The sequence below is a fragment of the Chiloscyllium plagiosum genome, unplaced genomic scaffold, assembly GCF_004010195.1.
Source record: "Chiloscyllium plagiosum isolate BGI_BamShark_2017 unplaced genomic scaffold, ASM401019v2 scaf_9082, whole genome shotgun sequence".
Classification (NCBI taxonomy): Eukaryota; Metazoa; Chordata; class Chondrichthyes; order Orectolobiformes; family Hemiscylliidae; genus Chiloscyllium; species Chiloscyllium plagiosum.
In genome coordinates, this window is record NW_025215178.1 from 37,507 (window position 1) to 48,924 (window position 11,418).

An 11,418-nucleotide genomic window follows, 5' to 3' on the forward strand; every position below is an offset into this window, starting at 1 on the left:
ATGGAGAGTGTTAGCAATCAAACTTCAAGCACACTGGACAAACGAATGACAACGTGAAGAAGAACGATTAATACAGGATTGAAGGTGTTATATCTGAATGTATGCAGTGGAAGGAATAGAGTAAATGAGCTAGTGACGCAGATCAGAATTGGCAGGTATGACGTGGCGGGCATCACGGAGACATGGCTGCAAGGGTATCAGGATTGTGAGCTGGATATTCAAGGATATACATCTTAATGAAAAGATAGGCAGGTGGGCGGAGATGTAGGGTTGCCTTATTGGTAAGAAATAAAACTAAATTAATAGTAAGAAATTGAGTAGGGTCAGATGATGGGGAATCTGTGTGGGTAGAATTGAGGTATCGAAAAAGTGAAAAAAACATAACTGGAGGCTTGTACAGGCCTCCAAACAGTAGTCAGGAGCTGGGGCACAAGATCCACCAGAAGAGAGCAAAGATGTGTAGGAAAGGCAAAGTTAGAGTGATCATGGGGATGTTAAAAAGAAAGTTTGTTGAGAGTGAGGACGGGCTCAGCCCGTTGGAGGATGGTGGTGGTGTTTGGGTGCAGTTAAGGCCTTTGTTCCAGGAAGAGCAGAGAGTCCTGAGACCATCATAATGGGGGTGGGGGTTGGGGAGGGATATTGGTGGATGTATAATGGGATGGTACGACCATGGGGAAGAGGAGGTCGATGGAATCTGCAAAATGGAAATTCTGAAAGTGGTATAAAGTGTCAGATGAATCACGGATGAAGATGGGCAAAGACTGGACCAGGAGGGATTACTGAGTCAAAGTAGGAAGAGATGAGTTGTTTGTAGCAGGTGCAGACTGAAGCAATGCGGCTTCCTGGGCCACCCTGTTTGTGGATATATGGAGGAGATGGAAACGAACTGTGCTATCAGAGGGTCATCAGCTTTGGGCCATTGGCTGGGGTTGGGAGGGCAGTGTGGGGGTGGAGGAGGGCATCACCAGGAGAAATTAGATCAATTATCGCAGTTGATACAATGGCCTGATGTGCGATGGTGGGGGTCATGGTCTAAGACTTGTTATACGTTTTTTCTATCACTTGATTCTTGTTCAGATTGTGCAGCTATCCTGAATTTCTGTAACTCCATCAAGTGCAGACGACATCTATTTTCTCGCCTAGTGCGTGCCTCAATGTTTCTTTTTTTTTTGCAATACGTGCAACAATGGGCGTTTGTTCTAATAATTTGCTTCCAATTCAAGGAAAACGTGAGAATATTATTTGAACTCGGAAAGTCTGTCCATTGCGTGCAATTTAATTGAATCTTTACCCTCATCACACTCACTCTTTCAAACAAAAAATGAATGAAACCGTAAATTCCGCAGATATTTTTCAGCTCTGATGATCGTTGGGAATGTTACAAAGGACATACTTCAGTGTCACGGAAAATACAAATGTTCCAGTGCAAAGTGCTAAATCCTAGTCCATCCTAAATTATTCACAAGCTTTATAAATAAAATATGCAGAGGTGGCAGAGCGTAGGTAAAAGGAGAGTTCAGCGCTGTGTTCAAAATGCTATTTCCGACTTCCTCAGAAAAGACCTTAACTACATCACTGTAAATTCCCCAAAATAAGAACAGCAAGAGACTGTCCCACTATTTCCATCGCTGTGAGCATCGTGTGGTGAGGAATACAAGTTCCAAGGTCACATAGCATCCTGGCTTGAATCAATATCATTGTCCATTCACTGTCACTTGTTCATAATCCTGTGGCTCTCTTTGAAACATAACAGTTAGTGTCCCTGCACCACGAGGATCACTGGGGCTTACTATTCTGAATGGAAATTAGACACAGGCAATAAATGTTGGTCTTGCTAACGTAATTCACCTTACAAGAGCAACTGACAGGAATCTGCTCTATTAAAGGCATCCATTCTAACCTATCTGATTTCTAACGCAGTTTTAATGAGGCTTTAACTTTGACCTAAGCATCTGACCTTTCTGTAACTCCATGAAACTTCCACAAGTGCTTTCGCAGTGCTGATTAAAAATCACAAGTTGTGCTCATCATTCTGAAAGGGAGAGCCTTTGTCCGCTTGAGAATGCGTTCATTATTTGTCAGTATCTAAAGGCAATAGCAACGTAGAAACTAAGATTAGGAGTAAGTGATTGGACAACTTGAACCAAGTCTGCCATGTGATAAGATCATGAATGCTCTGACTGTGGCCAGAAACACACATTCCTGCTATGCCCTATAACTTTAATTCATAAATTATAGCCGATAAACTGACTGTGTCTTAAGAATATTCAATGTCTTACCTTGCATCCCTCTCTGGGAGGGAAGTTCCCACAGACGCAGATCACATTGAGATGGTTAACACAATCACCAACTCCTTCACTGAGATATTCTCCAGTTTCCAAGAGTCCATCCATTTCTGGAAATCACTCCCACAAATTGAAATATTGTTTCAGCATTCACCTTGAATAGACTACTCAGAATATTATGGGTTCAAATGGGATCATGCGTCATTTGCCTAAACTCCAACTGATCCAAGGCCAATCTGACTTTGTTTCCTCCGGAGATAAATGCTCTTCACAGGAATCAGTTGTGTAAATCTTCTCTGGACTGCTTTTCATGTCATTGGGCCCTCAGCTCTCCTGAAGTAGTCTCACCGTTCCCTGCAAAACTGTAGGAAATCTTCCCTACTCCTCAATGTATTGTCTTCAAAAGGTTTGAAGATTTATATTGCCTCCCTATGCTGTGCACGCAATGTGTTTTTTTTGCGATCCAGTTGCCTGATTCCTCTGTTCCTCAGCTTTGCAATCTCTCCATTGGATTAATACACTGTTTTTCCATTCAAACCTCCAATCTATTCAAACACAGACACATTTTTCCTGCTATGCCCCAAATACCAATATATCATTCATTTTACACACTTTGAACTCTATATAATATTATGAAGTGTAGGTCAACATCCATTTAATAATTAAAAGCAATGCATCCAGCGAAGATCTCCTCACCTTATAATATGGTAAGGGAGTGTGACAAGTGATGTAACCCACCTTCTTTTTGACACCCAGTTTGTTATAAAGAAGTGGTTCAATGAAATGGGATCCTTTCACGCTTTCTGTAATTAGCAATTACTATTTTCCTGTCTAGGGGTGAAACCGTGGCTCAGGGGCTAGCACTGCTGCCTCACAACGCTAAAGACCCAAGTTCGATTCCAGCCTCTATGTTAAGTTATCACATTCTACACGTGTCTGGGTGGGCTTCAAACACGTGCTCCTGTTTCCTCTCACAATCCAAAGATGTGCGGGTTACTTGAATTGGGCATGCTAAGTTGGCCATAGTGTTCACGGTTGTGTAAGTTAGGTGCATTAGTCAGGGGTAAATATAGTTAACCTATAGTTCATAGGGTAGAGGAATGCATCTAAATGGTTTACTCTTTGGAGGGTCAGTGTGGTCCTTGTTCGTCTGAAGGGCCTGTTTCTCTACTCTAGGGATTCTATGATTCTAACTTTAACAGTGAACAAACCACCAACAAACTGAACAGTCTCTCTGTAACTAATTACTTATTCTGGAATAAAACAAGATTTTCCTGATATGCGGTTTCACTAATACGGAGTCCACTCATAAATCCATTAGTAGTAAGAACAAAATTAAACTTAGTTTCTCAAAGTTTATCCAGAATGGACTCTCTTGATATTTCTGTATCTTATTCCCTCATCTTTCTCTGTCTGAAATGCCTTCTCAGTTGTTTTCTAGTTTCAAGAATATTTGCTCAGCGTGTTGTGCATCTTTATTGATGGATAGAGCTTTTTAGGCAGAGCATGGAGATTTTTTCTGAGACCCCAATATTTCTTTCACAGATGTCACGTCCCTGTCATAATTTTTCAGAGAGCAGTGGACTCTACCCCTCTGTCCAATTGCCTCTCTGTTATATATATATATCTCCTTGACACAAGAAATTCTTATTATATGATTGATTTCATATTGTTAATTCTAAAATGGATCCTTAATCTCTAAGTGCCGTTTTAAGTTAATTGGCAGCATTTGAACTGTTGCCTGGGTAAAAATGCTGCTTGGGCCTGATAACTGAACGGGTTTGATCCATTCTGTCAATTTGGGCACCTGCAAACTGTTTACCCACAGACATTTGTTCTTCTGTTTAATCACCGAAAAGCACCTTACCTTTTCAAAGGTCATCATGGCATTGCCCAAAATTTTGCAAGTTCGCCGTTTTTACGCACCAATTGACTGATATGCACACTGATACCTCCACCTCTATAATAATAGTCCGATCAAAAAATCCTGATTACGATTTTTTAAAAAAATCTTATTTCAAAACCAGCCAGCTGTCGATTCTTCTCCATATTCCTGTCTTCTTTTCTTATTCTTGGGGATTCTGCTTCCCAGGTCTTTGGCTGATAAAGGTAACTGTAAGAGAGCAGATCTTTATGCTACCAGGCCGGACTTGTTGGCGGATTGCTGCACTTTGCCGCTCTGGCAAACTGTTAAAAATGTTTGATATTTATACCCCAAAAGATTGGATTGTTTCATTGGTTTTAATATTGTCAAAACACTGCAAACTTGATTAGCATTTGGCATTTTGACACATTATTTAAACTGATTGGCTGAATTTGAATTTGAATTTTTCTCATAGCAATCCAGATACAGCTAGCTGTTTAACCAAACATTACATTTTTCATTTTTCCAGTACTCTGGGGAGCCTTTCAACTCTCTTGAAGGTATGGTACACTTAAAAAATCATAACACTGTCCACCCTATCTAACCCTCTGATTATCTTATATAGATAAATTCAAATGAAAACAGCGGCAACTACCTCAGACTTTCCTTCTAAGACCTTCCCTCCAAATCAGGCAACATCCTCGTAAATCTCTTTTGAACCCTTTCCAAACGCTCCATGTTTCTGCAGCAAGCAGAAACATACGCAGTACTCCAAGTGTGGTCACACCTGAGTTTTGTGCACCTGCAGTATGATCGTGTGTCTCCAAAATTCTATCCCTCCTCCAATAAATGCTTTGGTGGTGGGAGGTGGGGTCATGGTCAAGGGGGCAGTAGGAGGAGGTGTCCGCAAGTTGGCATCTAGCTTCAGCGATGTAAAGATCGGTCCGCCAAACTACCACTGCGCCTCCCTTGTCTGCCGGTTTGATGGCGAGGTTGGGGATGGAGCAAAGGGAGTGGAGGGCTGCGCATTGTGAGGGTGAGAGGTTGGAGTGGGTGAGAGGGGTGGACAGATTGAGGCAGTCAATGTCACGGCGGCAGTTGGATATGAAGAGATCGAGGGTGGGTAAGAGGCCAGCATGGGGTGTCCAGGTGAATGGGGTGCGTTGGAGGCGGGAGAAGGGGTCGTCAGAGGGTGGGCGAGAGTCCTGGTTGAAGAAGAAAGCGTGGAGGCGAAGGCGGCCGAAGAAATGCTCGATGTCTAGCCGCGTGTCGAACTCATTGATCCAGGAGCGTCCACACTCAGCACCACACTTTTCAACTCTGGTCTCCAGCATCTGCAGTCCTCACCTTCTCCCTGTTTCCTTCAATTAACAAGGGTTCACTGCCATATTGTTACATTAAGCACAATCAGATTCCCCCACCTCTGGAATTCAATTCTTTCTGTCCATGTTTGACCAAAGGTTGAAATGTGATCAGGAGTTGTTGCTGAGCAGATGCTGCTTCATAACACTGTATGTGAAGCTTTCCTTCACATTTTCATGATTGAGCTGGGGCTCTAATTCACTGGGTTGGCTTGTCCTGCTTTTTTTGCACATCACATGTCAAGTTTCCACTCTCTCAGGTAAAAGCCAGTACTGTGCTTCAGCAGGAACTGCTTGTCTCAGGATACAACAAACACTGGAGTACATGTCATCTGTCCCATTGCTGGAATGTTGTCAGAGCTTCAGCCTTTGTCCGCGAGAGGAGGTCAATTTGGAGCAAGACATCAACATTTCTGTCTGAACATTTGTGCCAATGGATTTAGCCTGATCTTTGCACTGATGTTTTGGCTCTACCATTGTAAATTATTATTGGAGGTAAATGTGGAGCCTGCTCCTGCAATGAGTTGTTTAATTGTTCACCATCATTCATAACTGGATAGGGCAGGTCTGTAGGACTTAGATGACGTCAAAGAGTCACAAAGACGTAGAAATGTACAACAAAGAAAAAGACCCTTCGGTTGAACTTTTCCACACCAACCAGATATGCTAAATGAATATAGTCTGATTTGCCAGCATTAGTCGCACTTCCCTCTAAATGCTTCCTATTCAAATAACCATCCTTTTAAATTCATTTCATTTCAGCTCATTCCATATACGCACCACCATCTGTGTGAAAGATTTGTCCCTTATGTTCCTTTTAAATCTTTCCCCTCTCACTCTAAACCTGTGCCCTCCCAGTTGGGACTCCCCCACCCCGGGGAAAGACCTTGGCTATTTATCCTATCTATGCCCTTTATGACCTTATAAATCTCTATGAGATAACCCCTCAGCCTCCAACTCTCAAGGGAAAATAGTGCCAGCCTATTCAGCCCCTCCCTCTAACTCAAAGCCTCCAAACCTGGCAGCGTCCTTGTAAATCTTTTCTGAACTCTTTCAAGTTTCACAACATCCTTCCTCTCGCAGGGAGACCAGATTTCCAAAAATGTCCTAACCAATGTCCTGGACAGCCGCAACATGACCTCCAAACTTCTACATTCAATTGTTACGATGTTGAAGGCATGTACTGTCCCCTTAACAGAGAGACAATGCTGTTCTCAACTGAGTGCTTCCAATCATCTGCGTATGTGACTAGATGGCAGACCGAGAGTGCATTGGAAAATTGAAAATTTTGGCTGTGAATTCGATACCTGAGTTTTGGTTGCTATTGTGACAACAACTTGAATTTAATTAATTTTGCCCCAGGAAATTAAAAACCAATAAAGTTTGAATATATTGTTTGGCCAACATCAAACCAATGAGATGATCTGATGTTGGGGGTATAAGATTGCAGAATTTTGAAAATTGGTCTGAGAGCAACTACTGGAGAGATAGAAACTCCTGGAGAGCTAATCGCCCTTCGAACATTTTGCACTCAAAGAAATTAGAAAGCACTCTCCATCAAAGGTACCTTTTCGTGAGAAACATACTTGCAGTAAAAAGAATTAAGAAGACCCAGAGAGATCAGCCAGAAGAGTGAAAACACAAAAGAAAACAGAGCCTGTGGTTTTGAAATTAAGTTGATATAATTAAATGTTTTACTAGAACAACATATTGTTATAGATTTGGAGGCAGATAATAAGCAGGGGGCTTTGAGTTGTGAACAGTTATTAAAGAATACATTGATATTGTTTTCTTAAATAGTGGAATTTTAGTGTTCTCTGTCACTTATATTTGAACAGATTATGAAGCAAAGTGAGTTTTTCTGGTTGTTTGCGTACTAAAGGTCTTCTTCACAATTCTGTCCAGCTGTGACTCCCTTCCAAGGAGCAATGAACCTGCACTCAAAGTCCCTTTGTTCACCAACATTCCTCAGGACCTCACCATTAAGTGTATAAGTCCTGTCCTGATTTGCCTTTCCAAAATGCAGCATTTCACATTTATCTAAATAAAATCCCATCCACCACTCCTCAGCCCATTGCCCCATCCAATTTGTTGTAGAATTACTTAGTTCTGTTTCTCACATCCTAGTCAGGCATGTGGCGAATGTATTGATGAAGACCATGGCTTAGATGTCATTCTTAGCAAGATCAGCCTTCTTTGAGGTGTGTCTGTGTGTGAGTGTACAGGGGTGTGTGAGTGAGTACGTATGTACAGGAGTGCTTGTGTGTATCGCTTGATTTACTGAAACAATCATTTAAGTTAGATTCAATGAGTCAAGAATGCAGTTTGTTTCATTGTATGAAAGCGTTAAGCTTAACACATTGAATGAATGAGAGAAGCTCTACTCATTGAATTAAGTCGGGCAGTTTGATTCATGGAGTGAATGTGTGCTGTTTGACTGAGACAATGTGTGAAGCTTGTGACATTGAATGAATGAGTAACTGTATGCATTTGATTGACAAATGCAGTTTGCTTCATAAACTATATGTGTGCAATTTGTTTGAGTGAATCAATGCGTCAAGAGTAACCCTACTCATTGAATTATCACGTGCAGTGTGTTTCATTGAATGAACGAGTGTCATAGGAATCATTAAATAAGTGAGTTCGGAATGTTCAATTGAAACAAGGAATAAGGTTTGATTCATTGAATCAATGATTGTAGTTTGATTCAATAATTCACTGAATGCAGTTTGTTTCCTTAAATATAAATGGTGAGCTTGACACATTGAATGAATGAGAGAAGCTCTACTCGTTGAATTAAGACCGGCAGTTTGGTTCGTGTATTGAACGTGTGTCATTAATTCAAAGAAACAAATGTAATTGATTGATTACAGTTTCATTGAACCAATCATTAAAGTTTGATTCAATGAATGCAGTTTGTTTCATTGAATAAAAGCGTTAAGCTTGACACATTGACTGAATGAGAGTCGCTCTACTCACTGAATTTACAAGTACAACCTCTTTCATTGTTTGAACGTGAGCAGTTTCGTTCACTCCATAAAGCGTGTTAAGTTTGTTTCATTGAAACATTGAATAACGTTTGATTTACTTGATCGAGCATTAAAGTTTGATTCAATGAATCAAGAATGCAGTTTGTTTCATTGAATGAAAGCGTTAAGCTTGACACATTGACTGAATTAGAGAAGCTCTACTTATTGACTTAACCCGTGCAGTTTGCTTCATGAAGTGAATGTGTGCAGTTTGATATTTCAAGAATGTGTGAAGCTTGTTACATTGAATGAATGAGTAGCTGTATTCATTGATTTGACAAATGCTGTTTGCTTCATGAACCAAATGTGTGCAATTTGATTGATTGCATCAGTGCGTTAAGCTTGAAGCATTGAACGAAAGAGAGTACCTCTAACCCTTTGAATTGACAAGTGCAGCCTCTTTCATTGAATGAACGTGTGCATTTCATTCACTAAATAAGCGTGTTACGTTTGTTTCATTGAAAAATTGAATAACGTTTGATTCATTGAAACAATCATTAAAGTTTGATTCAATGATTCAACGAATGCCGAGAATAGTCCTGGACAGTCCAGGCACTCTTTCCCTCACTCTCTTCTTCCATACTCTCCCTGGAGTTCTACACAGGGGTTAACTCTAAACTCCCCCTTCCCCAGATAATCTCTCCAACATTGCCCTGTACAGGGCTCAGGTGGAACTGTCAAAAAGCTGTGTGTGTGTCTGTTTGTCTGTTTGGAGACTTACCCGACAAAGGCAGCTGCAGGGTACTGTTGGTGTACAGTCCGGCTCCCCTGGAGGAGAGAGTGGGGTGTGAGGGCAGATGGGGGAGTGGGTCAGATGAGGGGGCAGTGATGCGGATGGGGGTCAGGTGGTGGGTGGACATGGATGGGGTTGCGGGTTGGGGCTGTGGGGTTCAGGGCAGGTGGGGGCGGATGCGGTGGGGTTTTGGACGGGATTGGGGTGGGCAGGGCAAGAACAGGGGGGCGGTCTTGCACAGGATTGTGAGCAGACGGGTTGTGGCTCCAAAGGAGATCGAGGTTAAGTCTCCTGCAAAAGATAACACCACTGTTGACTCTCAAGGTCTGTTCACCATCTGTGTAACGGAATATTCCGCTGCCTGGGTGGGTGCAGTTCCAGCAATACTCAAGAAGCTTGACGAAGCCGCCCCCTTGATTGCCACCCTATCCACAAATATTCACTCTCTGCCCCACTGATGCTCAGAAGCAGAAGTGTGGACCATTGATAAGATGCGCTGCACAAATTTACGAAGGATCTGAAGAAAGTACATTCCAAACACATGACAACAGGGAAGGTAGATGAATGGGAAGATTATACATGGGACCATCGATCAAACTTGGTTAAATGATAAATCTGTTCACTAGGTATGTCTAAAAGTAAAGTGTTAACCTGGTGAAACTACAACAAATAAATACTTGAATGTAAGGAACCATACAAAGCAACAGGTAGACAGGGTTAAGGGATTCCACAACCTATGGATCAGACATAAAGTCTGCAAACCTGTCACCTCCATCAAGAATGGCTGTGTGCAATTTAACAAATCACTGTTTTCACTTGAATGTTGAGGCTGAGGGGTGATCTGATGTAAGTTTATAAATTATGAAGGCATGGATAGAATAGCTAGTCAGAGTCTTTACCCCAGGGTAGAAATGTCAACTATGGAGGGATAAAGACTTAGGGTGTTATGGACCAGACCAGATTCCCCCAAAGTATGATAAGATTATTTGATTTGATTGGATTTATTATTGTCACATGTACCAAGATCCAGTGAAAAGCATTGTTTTGTGTGCTATCCAGTACTTGCTATCAAGTTTATATCGTATTACAGTTAGACAAAAAGGTGCAGATAAAAGATCAACTCTGAAATATGAGATGTCCATTCCTAAATCTTTTAACAGCAGGAAATAAGCGGTCTTGAATGTTTTGTGTGTTCTTTCCAATAGAAGAGATTAGATTAGATTACTTACAATGTGGAAACAGGCCCTTCAGCCCAACAAGTCCACACCAACCCACCGAAGTGCAACCCACCCAAACCCATTCACCTACATTTGTCCGTTCAACTAACACAACGGGCAATTTAGCATGGCCAATTCATCTAACCTGCACATTTTTGGGTTGTGGAAGGAAACCTGAGTATCCGGAGGAAACCCATGCAGACACGGGGCGAATGTGAAAACTCCACACAGAAAGTCGTCTGAGGCGGGAATGGAACCCGGATCTCTGGTTTTGTGAGGCAGCAGTACTAACCACTGTGCTACTGTGCCACCATGTCGCCCCAAGAGTGTCAAAGAGATTATAATCAGGGTGGGTCGGGACTTTGATTATGTTGGCTGATTTCTGAATGCAGCAGAAAATGTAGATGGAGTCAATGGATGGAAAATTGTTTGTATTCACGACTGTAACTTCATGCAGTCTTGGGCAGAGCAGTTGCCATGCCAAGTATGGATTGGATGGTGCTTTTATATAAATTGGGAAGAGTTATTGTGGACTTGCCAAATTTCCCTAGCCTTCTGAGGAAGGAAAAGAAATAGAAGTGTTCTTCCTATAGTGTGGTGTTCAACTGTACCAATTGTGGTCAATTACAGTAGTTTCTCCTTACTCTTTTATTCGATGCCTTGAATAATAAATACAAGTATTCCATCTGCCTTCTTAATCATTTTACCTATCTGCGCTGAACCTTCAGTTATCTATGGAATTTTGTACCAAATTACTCATTGTCAGCCTTAATGACCTCTCACATTATAACATCTCACTCCATTCCAAGGTGAATTCTATTTATCATTGTTCTGCAGAGCTGACCAGTCTGTTGGTATTCTCCTTCAACCCTCCACCACCATCCTCCGTCTTCAACCTTTGAGCCAGTTCTGTATCCAAATGACTAGTT